Source organism: Ptychodera flava, chromosome 11, assembly GCF_041260155.1.
Source record: "Ptychodera flava strain L36383 chromosome 11, AS_Pfla_20210202, whole genome shotgun sequence".
In the NCBI taxonomy this organism is placed as follows: Eukaryota; Metazoa; Hemichordata; class Enteropneusta; family Ptychoderidae; genus Ptychodera; species Ptychodera flava.
The window spans coordinates 27,869,558-27,886,951 of NC_091938.1; the positions used below are offsets into that span (position 1 = coordinate 27,869,558).

General features: G+C 41.6%; 1 protein-coding gene across 2 annotated transcripts in view; it reads left to right on the forward strand.

Moving 5' to 3' along the window:
• Positions 1 to 845: 845 nt before the first annotated feature.
• LOC139143997 (oxysterol-binding protein-related protein 6-like) overlaps positions 846 to 17,394 on the forward strand; it is an 88,636-nt gene continuing 72,087 nt past the window's right edge. The window contains exon 1 of one of the 2 annotated variants that reach the window (XM_070714634.1): positions 846 to 1,005. The gene's annotated coding sequence lies outside the window, so the exon portion shown is untranslated. The remainder of the gene's footprint in view (positions 1,006 to 17,394) is intronic. The other variant, XM_070714632.1, reaches the window with a different exon arrangement.

Sequence of the window (17,394 nt, forward strand, 5' to 3'; positions counted from 1 at the left end):
ATCAATAAATGATTTTACAAAAACTTTTTTTGAGTGCACACCAAAATATGATTGCCGATTTACAGGTACACTAAAACAATTCTGACATTGTGTGCATTTCATCCACACACACCTCACTGTGATATGGGATATGTCGTTGGGGTGAACGCACTGTATTGTGTTTACCACAATCGCCCGAACATGTCAACACTGACACGGCTAATGTTGATCTGATGGTGTGTAATTGCAACTAAAATTATATGTTTTGAGTGATAAACAATCCATGAAGACGGAGCGACTTGAGCTTTATCAAGCACCTAACAAGCGGTACGGTAATCAGCACACTGAGCTCTTGTCCATGCATCACACTCGTACTAGTCTTGTCATCATACACAGGCTGGAGATGGATGGCGCCCTCTATTCTCCGTCTTTCGTTTTTGTGTGTCGTGATTTCAAAGATCTGGGCAGGAGATGCCGCATAGTTTCTTAAATTGCTTTTGCTCTGAAAGTTAAAACCTGGGTAACTTTATCATGTAGAACCCAAGAAACTGCAATAGAGCATTGCTGAATGAAAAGATGGATCCACGGGAAGAAATTATATATACTGGCTATAGCCATCGAACTACACCCTACTATTCACACTTACACGGCCAAGTTTCAACCACGGTCCTTCCGGAGGGACCGTATTTCAACGTCTTTGATCTTTCACTTTCGTGATCGATGACGAAAATACATGAGTCTTGAGATTCGTATTGTAATCGCGACACGTCTCGAACTTCGAAACCAGAGTTTTTACAGAAAAACAAAAGAACACTTCTACTAAAACTTTTGAACACCAAAATGTTGCTCCGCCCAACTCCCACAATGCATAGCGCCATTATGGCTGACTGTGAACGGATTGAATGAATTTCAGTCTGGAAATAGTGATTTATTGGATCAACCATTCGCAAACTCCGATCAGTGGAGCGTCGTCACTGGAGGCTCGTACAATTGTACAACTCTGTTCAAGTTGCACAACTCTATAAGGTATGTTTTCTCGGCATTTTTTTCCAACTTGTGAATATTTAGCAGACGTTCCCAACTCGCTGGCGAGATCGTTCACTCACTCCACGTACATTGTGTACCTACCGTACGTGGCGAATGGATCGGCTCAGTTGCGGACGGCTGCTATACCGGCGAAACATTGGTTTTACGTGGCAAGAACACGGGCCCACGCATACCTTACCGTGGAATTTATTCCCTCAACAGTCGCGAGCTTTGTGCATGTATGAATACGGCCAAGTTCACAGGTTTCTGATCAGATCGTAGGGCCGGGAACGGTTCGAATTTCACCAAACCACGCCTACAAGACATACACATTCCGATAGTTCAAAACTTCACATGCGTTGGCTGTATGCTAGGCACATGCATAAATGACATACATTTTGCGGTCATTTTTTTGACCAAGATAGCTCTAACTGCCTAGTTGCTACGGGGACACTGGTAGTTATGTTCATATTAGGGATGAATCGTGCTACCTGTTTACGTTCCGCCCGTAACGATCTCCAACTTGCAAGAGTTATTTATTGTCAACGTGTCCACTGCACAAGGTAAACCAACTCACGCTGGTGTGCCTCGGATGTTGTTGTCAACAAGATGGACTTTTTGTAAAGCCTTTGCCGCTATCTCTTGTCGTATGTAGTCGACGCTCGTTTGTTTGGCAGTTACCTATGCGTACGGCATTAACCGACGGTGAATTTGACAATGGAAATAGTGGGTTTATTATAAACCAATAAAGTCGAACGATGTTGTTATGAAGTAACCATAAACAGCCAGTGGCCGTATTTATACCAGTGCAATGTTACAGCTATAGTTGTTACTGTTAGCACTGGCAAGTGGACTACTATTAAATTATTCATATCTGTTCAAGATGAATATGATAATCACATCGAACTTGAATCCATGGTAGAATGATATGTACATGATAATAGAAATATTGCCATTTTTATCTAATCTATGTAGATTTTTGTTCATTTCACAGTAATATTTTCAATTTTGTTTATATTTCGTGGATTTCATGATCATTTCCCCCATTTGCTGGAGATAACGGGAAAAACATGCACAGTTTTCTTAGTGTAACGAAGTGAGTAGCCTGCACAAATATAATCGGAAGCCTGGTACAACAATATTTATTGTTGGCAGTACCAATGCTCATCTTACCATGGATGTAAAAACTAGAAGAATATTTTTTACATCCATGATATTACCGACTGATTTGAATATTACCTGACCATTGTCATGATTGTCACCTCATTCATTTTAGGTGAACCATTGTTAAATATTACCTTGAAAGCTGGGTCACCAACTAGGCTTGACCTACCAGCCATCCTAAGAATGTACATGCAGGCAGTAAAAAATGTTCACCCTGTCACTATGAACAGCCTCTGCTGTAATTTATTTGACATGGACTGGACATGCAAGGGTTAATCTTATTAATGTATGGTGGAATTTCAATCTCAATTTTTCAGCTTTCATAAACTACCACCCACCAGTCTATACCAGTCACGGTTTTCACAATGTCAAGTGAAAGTTATCTTGTACCCTTTTTGTTTGGTAAGCATACATTAATGGCCAATTCACTCCTCCTAGAAGTAGACTGTCAAATGTCTTCTTTGTCGCAGTTATTGACACTTCAGTAGGGTAATTTGAAACTGGTATATGTATATTACGGATGTAAATAAGTGTAAATAAATAAGATAAATTGATTATCTATATTTTATTTAAAACGTGAATCACATTCACATCTCTCACAGTAGTTCATGAATCTCGGAATTGCAAATAGCAAGTTTGAAGTTTGATAACGGTTTCCTTTAAATGTCTCTTTTCCTGCCGAGCGCCCCTGTCCGTTATCCTGCCAAGTCGGTCAAAACCGCCCCCCTTTTCCGTGTCTACAGAAGATAGGCTCTCCTGCACGCTTTCCTGCCAGGCATTTGGCGGGAAAATACCACATTTTCGGGGTACGATTACCGACCATATACGTGTTAGACTTCAAAAATTTTTGCATGCCCTTATAGAGGGGCAACCGCTGATGAGGTTGTGTCCAGAAAATGACGAGGTCACGGGCGTGTTTTGCCCCGGGGGACGTGCACTTTTATGCCCTTTTCTAGCTTACTTTCGCGGAAGTAAAGCTCGTTCGCCGGCACGCACGGCCACACCGGGGAAACGTCACCTCTCTCGTGGGTTAGTAGAAGACCCAGGGGTTAGTGCTATGGGTGCGGGAGCACCCTCAAACCTGTCCTGTTTCCCCTGGGTTGTGTCACTTGGCCACGTACTTTGAACGACTTGGAAGAGTCGCACATTGCAGTCTGCTTTGACGTAGTGTCAACGACATAGTTCCGCCATTGAAGGAAGGCGTGTACGTAGTTTGGCCAGTTCAGTGAACACTTAGCTCGTTAGTGTTACCGTTTCCTAACACGTTAGTTGTGCAGTTGTTACTAAGGTGCAGTTTTGTACCACCTTAGCTCTGGACAGTGCAACTGCTCTATGCCTAACCCCAACGACAGATGGTTGGTACAACGTCTACGTCGCACGAGCACAGCCTCCGTTGGGCTGTGCCCCTCCCACGTGATACAACGCACGTTCATCCATTACTATAGCGTCCTTACGGATCTGCCAAAAACGAAAGTGGGGGTAAAAACAAAACAAACGAAAATATGCGATCCATAGATAGTATTTTATTCGGGAATAATTTACATTATGCCGAACAATAAATCTCGGAGTCTGTCTCGACGTCCGAGTGCATGGTCCGTGTTTCAAAAATTACAATCGGGGTGGCAGATCCGTGTTTCAAAAATTATAATAGGGGGAATTGTACAAAATAATCCGTCTAAACAAAACAAAACAAAACGAAAATATGCGATCCATAGATAGTATTTTATTCGGGAATAATTTACATTATGCCGAATAATAAATCTCAGAGTCTGTCTCGACGTCCGAGTGCATGGTCCGTGTTACAAAGATTACAATCGGGGGATTGTACAAAATAATCCGTGTTTCAATTTACAATCAGCGGGATCGTAAAGCACAAACAAACGGCACAACCGTGCTCAAAATGTGATCATGGTCCGTGTTCAGAATACAGTCAAGCCACTGTTAGGCGAAGCTGTCCCCTGTCCGTTATTTACGTCGGGTTCTCTTGCTGATGGGTGTCGTCGGGGCTGTGTGAGTAGAGGTCTGCACGCCAATGCTCCTCTTACCTCGTAGCATCATGCGATGATGAAAAGCCGCAAAACACTCGCCCTCGTGAAGATGAACCCCGCACAGACTACATCCTTTGGACGTCTCAGACAGTCGTCCGCTCGCAGTGGTCTTACCCTCTCTGCTACATACTTTACAGCATTCTGCCGCCCCTCCAAACGGCTGACAACGTGCATCGGCTGATTTTGTGGATTGATGTACGAGGCAAGAGAAACAGTGGCCTCGACCTCTCTCACACTGGGCTGCGATCGCCCACAATAACCGCCAATGAGTTGTTTCCCGACACGCAGATGAAACATCTTATGGGTCAGCTTACTATCAGGGTGTACATGCTTGAAGCATATATATGCATTTACCAGGGCAACATCAATCAGGTAACATGCCAGATATGTCCACCATCTGTGGTTCTTGCGCCCAGTGTGAAAGTACTTGCGCTTCTGGTTGGCTCGGTCGACGCCTCCCATGTACCGGCGATAATTATACAGCGACAGAGGCACTTGTCGCCGCTCGTCTCCCTCCCCCACTGGCACGCACTCCAAGGGTGGATAGACCGTTTCAAGATCAGCACCTGAGCGTTACTATCCTGATAAGCAGTGATGTTAAGACGAGAGTCCGTTCTGGTCGTGGCTTTCATATCCCCAACAGACAGAGGAAGGCGCTTCCTCTTACCCGGCGGAATTAATTGAGGGGGCATGGTGCGACGATTACGGCGGTTGAAAAACCCCCACCATGTAGATCCCGGTCTCCATCAGCTCTCTAGCAGTAACGACCGTGCTAAACAGGCTATCACAGAATAGGCTGTGATTATATCCACAGAATGGCTGGACCAGCTCCATCGTAATTCTTTTCACCACACCTCGCTCCTGCCGTCTCCCATCAGTCCGATCCCGATATTTCACACCTAGGTACGGTGCAAAGTTAGCTATGTATGCAGTGGTGGAGTCGCACAGCTGCCATATCTTGAAACCGTCTCGATCAGGCTTATGCGGTAATCTCTGCTTAAATTTAGAACGGCCCTTAATCGCACCATGCCCTCGTCGATGGAGATCTCTCTACCCATCTTATAATTATTTACGCACCGGTCAACTATGGGCTCCATCCATGGATTGATTTTATACAGGGGATCCTCCTGACACCGACGTCGGCGGCGTGCCTCATCAGGATCACGACGTGGATCGTTCTCTGGGTCTGCCAGATGAAAGTATCGCATAAGCTGCTGAAAGCGACTGCGGGTAATCACAGTAGAAATACCCTGGTTTCTCAGAAAGGGATCGCTAGACCGACCAATAATCCTCCACTGATGATTTACGGTCGATACCCATACAGACTAAGACGCCAATGAACGCCTGCACCTCTCGGTAGTCAGCGTTACGCCAGTATTTATCTATTTTCCTAGCGATATGTCGCTGGTGGAATTTGGCGTATTTATTAGTCTCGTCCTTGGCCAATCTGATCAGTGTAGCTGGAATAAACTTAAAAAAGTAATCGAGCTCACGGGCGTGGCTGGGCAAGGTGAAAGTCGGTCCTCTCTCATGGTCAAAATCGGTCTCCTCAAATATATTAGCATCGGTAGTCTCCGACATACGCCAGACAGGAGGTGTGTCGTCCTCCGCCAACACAGCAGCAACGTCATCATCGTCGTCAGAGCTTGCCTCACCTACGTACTGCCTGTCATAAAAGTCATCGTCCTCTGCCGCATCCTCGTCAACCTCCGAGTCGGACTCAGCGGTGATATCACCGTCGTCTGGGCGTCTGGGCCTGAACTCGCCCGTAGCGGCATCAAGGATCATATCTGGCTCAAAATCAGGTGGGCTATCCTGATAACGAACCCTCCGCACTATCTTTTTCGGCGGGGACATCGCAGCACACGAAACTATGGCAGGAGCGGGCTCGGCAGCCTCTGCTGATGACGAGGACTCAAGCTCTTTCGCACTGGGCACAGGAACCTCTCCTGACGCAGGATGAGGGCTCATAGTAGCAACAGGTGGTGTCTCTCCCGGAGCAGCCGGGGGAGAACCAATGGCATCAGCCGTCTCATTACTCACTGTCTCACTAGCAGCAGCAGACGTAGTCTGTGCAGGTGAAGTATCTCCCACAAGAGCAGATGTAGTCTCTGCAGGTGAAGTAGTCTGTCCCGGAGCAGCCGGGTGAGAACCACTGGCAACCGGTGACCCGTCATCATCCTCATTGGCAGAACGATCGGTCTTACGTTTACGCTTACCACTGGGTTTTTCAGCCGGAGATGGCTTCGCCTTACGGGAGCGTTTCTTGCCCGACTTCTTAGAACGTTTACTAGGGACATCACAACGATCGCTACCACTACCGCCCGGAGACTCTGCATCTTTGAGCTTCAGTCGTCTGCTCGCCTTCAGAAAACTTTTGCGGTCCGTCAAGCTCATGTCTGGAACAGTGTCGACAGACTAGCAGGTCCCTCCCTTTTAAAGCCACAGGGAAACAAAGCCCTGGACATGATTGGACGCAGGGGTGTTAATATATGCAAACCACCTGTTATTATAATGGACCTACGGCAATCAGTCCACCAACCGCGCTGACATTCCTACCCGTCATGTAAATTGCCTGTCCGCACCATTTGATATGCTAATAATACTCATTTGCGATGCAAATCCCTCGAGCACTTAGCATAACATAGTCAATGTCATTAGCATCTCAACTTGACATTCCGTCCAGCTGGGTACGTGGCATGCGCACCTGCCACCCAAGGACGTTGGCCCAAGCCCATGTTTAGTACGGGTGGGAAACCCGTATCTTTAACCTCATGTCCCTTCTAAGTACGCCTGCGCAGGGCGTATTGTCATCCAAGTCGGTGACAAGCCAACCCGACAGATTGCCCATTAAGCAGTAATGGACTGGCCGTCTCGTTCTTGTACGGCAACGAACAGTGCTTCAGCGGCTTGTTTAGGTCATAACCGTCGCCTGCCGAGCGGCTTACCCAACTAAGGCGGTCAAAGATGAAGGATGCCAAAATTGTCAACGGCTGTCTCAGCCTCGTCCGTCGGGCAAACATGGCTCCTTCAAATAACGTGGCCAGCACGTCTACGTCATCAGCGGTGATGACGACCCGTCATTGACGCCCGAGTGCGTAAAACTCGGAATATACCGACAGGTACCTCTACCTGAGTCGGTCATACTACGGTATAAACCAAACACAGGTCTGCCAACTCCCGTTAGACTCGGCCGTTAGCCGAACTTCACAGGGACAACATAGGCGTAACAAGTCGGTGAACAACGGTTCACGCACCTAACCGCAGCCGCCAAGTCGGTGAACAATGGTATCAAATTTTGAGGCCATGTTCCTGAATGGCAAGGCTGAGGCGGTGTGTTTCGTTGCACGGCTTGAACGTCTAGAGCCAAGTGCAGCCGACAACGTCCGACATCTGAGTGGGTAGTCTTTTCGAGAAGGTAACAAGTCGGTTAAAAGCGGTGGTTACCCTTCACAAATGTCGCTCAAGTCCGTTCGGATCAGTTCCATGTCAGGGACTAATCAAGCCGAGTCCGTCAAATCCGTCCGCACTTCCCGTCAATCAGGACCAAGTCCGTGATTTTCGTCTCGCACCATTGGCAAAAAATTGCACCGCCAGCTGAGGCGGTCTTAGGCGGTTGCCTTCGAGAAGCCGAGTCCGTCAAATCCGTCCGCACTTCCCGTCAATCAGGACCAAGTCCGTGATTTTCGTCTCGCACCATTGGCAAAAAATTGCACCGCCAGCTGAGGCGGTCTTAGGCGGTTGCCTTACAGATTAGCGTTGCCGAGACGGTCAATTTCGGCCGCAATCTATGTAGTGCCTCAGAGCCAAGTTACCCCAAACTCCGCTAGAATACGTCAACGTGCTAACCTGCCAAGTACGCTACTCGTCCCCCCAAAAAAACCAGTCCCCCACCGGGGTGGGGGACTGGCTGGGTAGCTTCCGCACCTTTCCCTGTCGTTGGACTCTCTGTGAACCCATTTCGAGAGCAAACGCCGTTCCTCGCCCAAAACCTGTCCTCGAACGACCCCTAGCGCGAGCAAGGGTTTGCTACACGTAGTTCCGTCGACTAGGCAGGAAAGGGGTAATAAAAAGTAGCCCGATTTCCACCGCCTTGGCAGGATAACGGCCGTGGCTGCTCAGATTCTAGCTACACCGAATTTCAAGCGGATTTTCACCGACTTGGCAGGAAAAGGGTTAAATGTCTCTTAATGCATTACGTGATATCATGACCTGAATTTTCAATGATTCACTGTGCTTAATTTGTTCGTAGAAAATTCACAAACACCCCCTTGCAGATGTTTAATTATTTAATCTTTCACCATTTTAAAATAATAGCATAAGAGATTTCTATCAGGTACTTCATTTAAGAGTGTCAGAAGGTGCTAAATTCATCTGAGTAGTATTTTAAACTCTTGATTTTCTTATTTTCTTTGCCAGTCAGTCTACTTGTATCACGTTTCTAGATCTTACAGCAGCCATCAACTACTAACCCCTGGTATCTCAGTTTCCTCTTTCTTTTATGAATAGCCGCTAGCAGGCAGCAAGGGTCGGGAGGCCAGACAGTGGTTGGTGTTTTTGGAAGTCTAAGAAAATCTGCACCTAATTCATTGTTCAATACAAATCAGTATTAATCTTTTCCTCCCTTCACTGTCGGTTTAAAAAGTTTTCCAGCCGGTGATAAAATTAGAAAGTAATTACAACCATTGGATAGAGGCAGTCGTGTTACTAATTTTTCTGGGAAGTACCTTTTTACATGTTCAACTGAACTTTGTAAAATACTTATACGTGTCTGAAATGTGATGTACAGTACCAAGTTGGCTTTTTGTCAAGCCTAGCCATACAAAATTACTTCCAATACCAATTCAAGATACAATGAGCCAGCAGCAAAAATTGGATTTCCCTTCATGTTAACCCTAACCAGTGCATGATGATGTGACAAAATTCAAAATTCAACAAAAAAGAGAGCTTGCAATGAGAAGAAGTTTGTATAAGCAGTGAAAACTGATGACAATTGATACAGCTGACGAGACAGTTTGATTTTTCAATAATTTAGACGTGGCAAGTAGCGCTATCATCATAAAGAATTACGGCATACGGTTTTCTTATCAAGGGCAATGAGCTAGAATGGCTAATGTGCCTAGGCTTCCACAGTTGTTTTTTGTGGCGTTCCCTTTGGTATATATCACATAAAGACAGTTGATGTCAGCCGACAGCAGAAACCTTATCTCAGTTCCCAAGCCATTGCAACGAACATATCCAAAATGACAGCTAGCATACTGTGATCAACATAAGTTGGAAGTGCACTATTTACAGTGTGTACATAGTAATAGTGTTTGTCAGTTTGATTATTGTAATGTAGAAAGACAGCTCTGAAACTTTCAAGCATGTTTTGAGCTAATCCACAACTGTATGATTGTACGATGCTCCCCGATACAAACTTCATTTGTTCCTGGCAACTTGTGGCTCACATACTGTACATGGATGTGGACTTTGTGAAGTGTGGATAAATACCCCTGTTAAATTCTTCCGAGCTCTTTTAATTAAATCCAAGTGATACTTAATATTTCCCAGAAGTAATCAATACCTTCACATCCTGACAGTACATGTACCTGTACTTCACAGTGACTTTTCTACACATGTGAAAGGTTCTAGCTTACATGGGATGTCTATTGTACCAAAAATTGCACATTATCTTATGATTTATGTATGGTGCTCAGCTGTTTCTACAACCTTTATTTCGAGTTGTATATTTTCATGGTTGATAGTACAGATTTAAATGTGGACTATCATAGGCATTTTCTGTAAGTAAATCAAACCTAAAATTTTCATCAGTTTTTCAATAGTTATATAATGGATTGTGTATTTCTGACCTTGCAATGAAGGTCCACTAACCCTTCGAGCGCCAAGCTCAATTTTTGTTGCCCTTATAAAATATACCCCAGTCAATTTTTTTCAGATTTTGCCAAAATTTTCATAAAAAACTGTAGCCAATGAAATGTGATGTCCATTTTGTCCAAAATTATAAATAAAATTACAGAAAAATTTATAAAAATTGGTAAAATCTTGCACTAAAATTTCGGTGGGAAAAAATTACAGCACTGAAAGGGTTAAATGACATACATGTATTTTTGTATAAAGCCCAAAGAAAAGTGCTGAGTCAGCATTTTTTGCAGGTTTTTCTGTACAGAAAAGAATAATCTTGCCACTTTTTCTTGAAACCTAGCACGGTGAAACAACTTTTTGAATATAATTTTGTACTTTTTTTGAATATATTAGGTTTAATTTACTTTACAAAATGACTTCTCATTCTAGGTCTTTTGTGAAAGTTTTGAGAAAATTACAATATTACGTTTTCATGCAAACCAATGATAAGGGTTAAACAAGGAATTAGGATGTACCACAGTATAAACAATGCCACTCACACAAATGTGCGTAGAAATACAGTATGTATTTCCCAACTTGGTGTTTGTACATGTATGTATGGGCTTGTTTATACAGCCATCACATAATCTCTCAGGCGTATGATATTGAGTCTGCAGAACACAGTGTATCCTGTTTATTCCAGAGTAGAACCATTGTCCCCAATTTCAAAGATGAATGCCAGAGAGGTGAGTTTATGTTGCTCTCTGAAATTATTGCCGTGCCTCCTCAATCATTATCAGTTTCACATCTGTTTCAGTGTTTGCCTCTCCATCATAATCAGTTATATATAAAGTTGGCACAGTACCAATAAGTGTGCTATCAATAAAGCCAGTTCAGTTTCCTTGTTTATACATAATGAAAATCATACGATATGAAATCAGTTTCATAATAACTAGTTTTATTTTTAGGCATATTTGATCAGTGCTGTGACGAATGAAACAGGTTTCATGTCCTCAGATTTCATGATCAACAGCCCTTTTGATGGACCCATCGGCCATTTTATTGCAAAAGGGAAAATGTTTTTATTGATTTGTTTGCTGTGCATCTGCATTGGCAACCAGTCGGCATTAGCATTCCTCCTTCAGGGGTGTATTGCATGATAGTTGATCACAAGCTAAATATTAATTTCCTCCATGCGGCAACATTAGTGTCCTGTTCTGAAAGTTCAGCAACCTTTGTCGTTGATGTCAGCTCGAACTCCATAGTGACTTGCTGGTGCATATCTCTATTCATGTATCCATTATTGTATTACCTGTACGGTATGTGCATAACTTCACTGAGACAAAAATTGGGTTTGTCATTTATATGAATTTTTTTTAGGATGTGTGGGTGGTACTCCTACATTTCTGGAAGACTGTACTCAGTGGAAATCAAAGCTTATTTATCATTTTCAGTTTCAATTCACTCTGCCAATTACAACTCACCTAGATGAATTACATGTACATGTACCTACCGGTGCCATTCTTCAAACTGAGTACATTAGGATAGTGGTTGTGTGTGGGAAATCGTCATTTCAGAACCCATACGAAAAATGAGACTTCTCAGAGTGATAATGATATAATCCTCAGGAAATATCCTTTTTCAAGGTGATCCATTGGGGAATGAATGCAGCAAATCAAACCCTGACCCAACTGAAATCCCCAAATACAGTCTTCACACACTGTAGCTTTACAAAATATCAGGAATGACACTTGGCGGTTATCAAATCCATAGAAAATGAAATTGCCATCAACATTTTTAATATTCACTCACTGTCAGTATTGATAATGATATTACACAGCTTTTCAATTTAAAAGTAAAACGTCTGAGAAAATAAGTCGCTTTCACATTCTCATGACGTCGATGCAGCTATCCTTTTGTACACATGTAGTCTTACAATTTGATGGCGTTCTCAATTGAAAAGGCCAACCGTGATAGAAAAGAAACAAAAAAATCAATATTTCTTATCAGCACAGCAGTCATAACATTGATGCAGTGTTCAGTTCAAGCCTGTCGTTAACGCCTTTCTGAATTGCAGTATTTCATATACCCTTCATACATGTAGAATAATTTGCTTGTAAGTTACATGCTGTACCATGTGCAGTTCCGCAGCCAGGGCCGTTTCCAGATAGATATTTCATTCAATACTATGCCAATTCTGTGCATCATATGGTAGGTGAAGTTAGATTTATGAGCCTATCAAAATGAAAACCAGATATTCATCATTGGTGAAATCTACAAGTATAAGGGTATACATGTGTGTGTTTCCTTGGCATGGTTCAAGCAATTATTACATATGTACCACAGTCTCCTTGCACTGGAGCGTGTGCGTACAACCGGTATTTGTTCTGTGTATGAAGACTTAAAGTCTGGCTTGTCCTCCATACACTAGACTGGGCCTGATATCATGTAAGTGTAGTATATTCTGTCATGTAGCAAATTTGGTCAACCACTTGACTTCAGTCCTCGTAGGATTGTTTGATGTACAGTGCTTATCGTCAATACTTTTAAAGTTCATGTAGATCTATTTTATGGTCATGACGTGTTTCCTCAAGATGAACCATGAATACTTTATGTATCATTGCCGCAAACAAGATTGTAACTCTTGTTTCATCTGTAGAACTTTTTGGGTTGTTCTGACCAAATCTTTGAAAGATGCTGTAAACTGCCCAAAGGTGCCTATTCATGGCACAATATTAGCTCCTTTGTGCAAAGGCACATGGGGGGGGGGGGGGGGGCAACATTCCGTCCGTTTGTAGACCAAATTTGTGGAACTTGTTATTCAAGACTTACTGCCAAATTTGAACGGTATAGGTACATGTACAGTATATGATATTTTGATGATTATCTAGAGAGTGGAGGAATCTTATACTTCACCCGTAGATATAGCGTGCATAAAGTTACATAAGTACGATTTTTCATAAATTTAGAAAACTGCCATTAATACAGAGTTATTTCTATGATATTTGGTTCATTATAACAGTATTTGTCAGACAATTTTGTATTTGTACATGCACATCAATGTACAGTACATGCAGGTACAGTAGATTCACAAAGCAAACTTAAAAAATGTGCCAAGTGACGTGATTGGGAGTTTTTGCTTTGGTTTCGGAAGATCTAGGTAAATGTTTTGGGATACCAGATGCCATTTCTGTTGTCTTCCACCACAATTCTATTGATATTAAAAGAGCAACCCTGGGAATTTAGTGAGGAAACTCAGTAAAATTTAACCAGGGTACTGGCTTTACATTTAAAAAACGTTGCATTATACTGTAACTCTTATAAGGTCTTTCTCTCATACAAAACAGTTTACATACTTGTATGTTTCTCTCACTCTCAACTGTTTGACTAGCAAGAAATTGTAAGTTTTCAAAAGTCCCAAAATGCTTGGCTCAGGCACATTTGCATTTTAGCAGAATTTTTTAGGAAATTTTAGTTTCTAAAGTTGATTTTGTTCAGTGTCTTGCCAAGGTGTACCTCAGAATTGCTTCAATTGAGAATGAAACGGTCTATTAACACATACTGTGTATTTTAGCTGAAAGTATGTTTCACTATCAGGTTATAAGAATTTCAAGAATATTGTTTCTGACAAACAGCACTCCCACATACATTCTAAGTGTTTTATCACTTGTGTTCTTCAACAAGATGTTGTAAGTGGCTTGTTATGTTCACCAAGACGCCAATTGTGCCCAAGAGAGCAATTTTCCTGAAGTACAGGCAATCGAATTGACATCAAAATGAATGCTGGATACTGTATCTCCCTAACAACAAGTTGACCTCATTTTAGGATAGTGTTCCAGTGTAATGAAAGCCCTGATGATCGATTCGTGATGGCCATAAATCCACAAACACACCTTTTATAATGTACCCATACATTGAGCTTTCATTTCAATCATCTGCCTTGCTATTTCTTCAGACTGGTAATACCTCATTAAGAACCAGGGAGAGCTGTCACCTCCCTCTGCCAATTGGCACCGATCCAAAGCTGAATGTCTCATCATCAAATCATCGTCTCCAGATCGGTTGCTTGACAATATCACAACTGTCAGATCACCAGTGACCATATTTTCACTCGAATGGTATTTAATTGACTTGGGAGATAAACCATCAAGATTAATTTATTCTGAAATAATAGGAAACGGCAGTTGCTTTATGTTTCATCGGTGTTTTGTTGCAAAAAAAAAATAGATTTAATTTTCCATTTAAAATATTCATCAATAGACTTTATCCGTTGTGGATTTGTGATATTTTTAGAATAAATGAATTGGGTAAATATGACGTTGCATGAGTTCCACATTGTGAAAGAGATTAGATGCAATTTGTGGCAGCAATGCAGAGATCAGCTGAGTGTATGACTCTGAGGCATGTGGTTTCACAAATAAGTGTTCCCAGTGGCCATTGTTGTCTTCAGCAGAAAGAGGGATATGATGCTGTGATGTATGTATTACTACACACACACTGAGTAGGATTTTTCATCAGGGAAACCGTCCAGGCAAAAAGGCGAGCCTGAAGTACCGGCATCACATTTTATTTTCCTCCAATCAAAATCTCATCCACTGCCGGAGTACTTTCTTAAGTGGGTAAATTCTTTTCCGCTTCAAAGCCTCTCATGATGAGGAGTTTGTGTGTGAGGAATTTTTTTTTGCGCTCTTCATCAAGCACTTGCAATTTCTCATTTTAGAACGGAATTCTGGCAATTGAATTCAGGCTCAGCTGGCTGAGGGTGATTTGTGAATGAAATGAAATGAAATGAAAATACTTTTTTGCATAAAATTAAAGATTTGGATCACAGAGACGTACATGTAGAATGTAGCAGATGATGATTTTATCACTTGTACTTCTTTTAAATGTCTTGCCACCAGACTGTCAATGATAATCTTGCTTGCCAGATTGAACATTTTGTCCAAACAAGTTTCTCTTTCATACAGTAGCTTTATCCATGATTGTAATGTACATGCCAGGCAAGAGACAGATTTAGTACCGATTTAATTAAAGGTCCATAAATGGCAATTCTTAATTTGTTTCTTATTATTTTTCATCTGTATGTTGCATTGTGTCTCATTCTATTCACAAAATCTTATCAATAAATGAATGCTAGGGTATACCGGTATAGTATTCAGCTTTTCAACATGACTTGCATTGAAAGTGTCTTACATGTCAAGTGTAACAACAGACTTTTAAATTTACAAATCCATCAGCCAACTAGTCAACCTTTTTGATCTGAATAATCCACTAATCTATTGGGTTAAGCAAACAGCTACAAGCCTGTATCATAAAATCTATAAGTTTAGGGAACTGAAACTTGCAGTTCAAAGATAATGCCCTGTCTTTTTGTGATGTCTTGACAGGGCTAAGCTACATGTACTACAATGTTGTACACTATCAGTGGGAATGCCCATAAATTGCAATATTGTAAGGACCATATAAACAAAAGTACGAATGCACTCACAGACTTACTGTATGTTTGTTTCTGTAAATTTCTCACCTCAAGCTTCCTCTAGATACATGTACAGTACCAGTATAACATTACAGTAAAAGGCCTAGCATAAATTTTAGTCATTCCATAGAAAAGAATTTGATATGATCAGGAAGTATTTCATGAAGGGGTAATCCAACATAGAACAGCATGTACTCTTTGGCAATTATTAAGCTTGGCCCTGAAAGCCAAGGACCACAATCCAGTAAATGAAAAGTTTTGTCACCAGTGATATTAAAAATTGTCATATTGTAAACACAGCTCGACGAAAAGGGGGCGATTTACCAGTATACTAACTCATACATATCCGTATAGGTGTTGAGGTATACATTATATACATGTAGGATTGTTCATGTAGGTACATGTATTGCTGTCAAGGTGACCTCAGAGAAAGCCAAAGCTGCACTATTAAACCTGGATATTGACATGCTCGACAGTTCACTTTTAAAATCATGCCAATTGCATTGATAATATATAACATATACACGCATATCAAAATGCCGGTTAAATGCTTGTTTGAATGTTTCCTCGAAATTTTAACAGGTATTGTGCACAAACAAAATTCATTATTACTAATCAGGTATTCTACTGGGTGCTGCTTTTTGACCACCTCAGATACCGGTACATGTATTAATACAGCATAATGAGCATACACTGTACAGTAGGGATCACATTAGTGGCCCCTACCACAAGCTGTGGCGCGTTACAACACTGTTAGACAACAGATACAATTATTTCAATTACTGGCCAGTAGCAGTTACACTTCTGTACATATGTGTTTCTATATTTAGTAATAAACTTGCAGATGATTGGCATGCCTTGGTGTACTGAATGCAATTTACTCATTACCCCATGCCAATTATTGGCAACGTGAATTTCTTGTTGTACCAACTGAACTCTACCAGCAGTTACATGTTGCTTCCATTATCTCTGAGGTTACTTTACACTGAATAATATTTCATGGCTTTTAAATTTGTTGCAACCTTCGAACAAGTGGACTTGAAAGAAAATGATAATTTCAAAATATATGAAAATGCATATGCAGTATGCTGAAGATATGCCGAATTAGTTATGTAATGCGGATACATGTACAATGCAGTTGGTAGAGTTGACTTTTCAGATCCTCAGATTCAGATCCTCAGATCCTCAGATTCAGATCCTCAGATCTCAGATTTCAGATCCTATAACTTCAGATGCAGATTCAAATTTACAAGCCTTTTACAATACCCATATTAACAGTATGATTGCAATTTTTAAAAAAATAATTTGAATATGACATATACAAGGCAGTTATGAATGAAAACAAAATAGTCGGACGTCTACATAAACATTTTCGCTTAACAAGTTTCAACGAACACGGGTCTACAATTACAGATTAGCTAACTTGCTTCTTCCAACCCCCTGAATTCTGATTTAGCCCGGGGCGGTCACTGGCTTCCAACATGGATTAGTTATATTCCCTCGCCATCAATATTACGAACGATGGTAAAATACGGACTGCCGATAGCCAGCATTTACATGATCGTCGCGGTCTTGATCGTTCGATCGCTGGTGTGTGTTTATGTCTCTATGTATTGACTATAGAGGGAACGTTCACGTGATGATATAACAAGTCGAATCATTGCGCACCCTGTCTTCGACTGATGACGTTCTGATTCTGAGATCTAAGTTTTTAAGTTCAAGATTCAAGATAGAAAAAAAAAAATTTTTAAAGCCTTTTCTAATCTAAAGTATATTTTATTTATCAGTATATTACATCAAACTTTGAAAGTTGTGAAATTTTAATTCCGAATCTGCGTCTGAAGTTATAGGATCTGA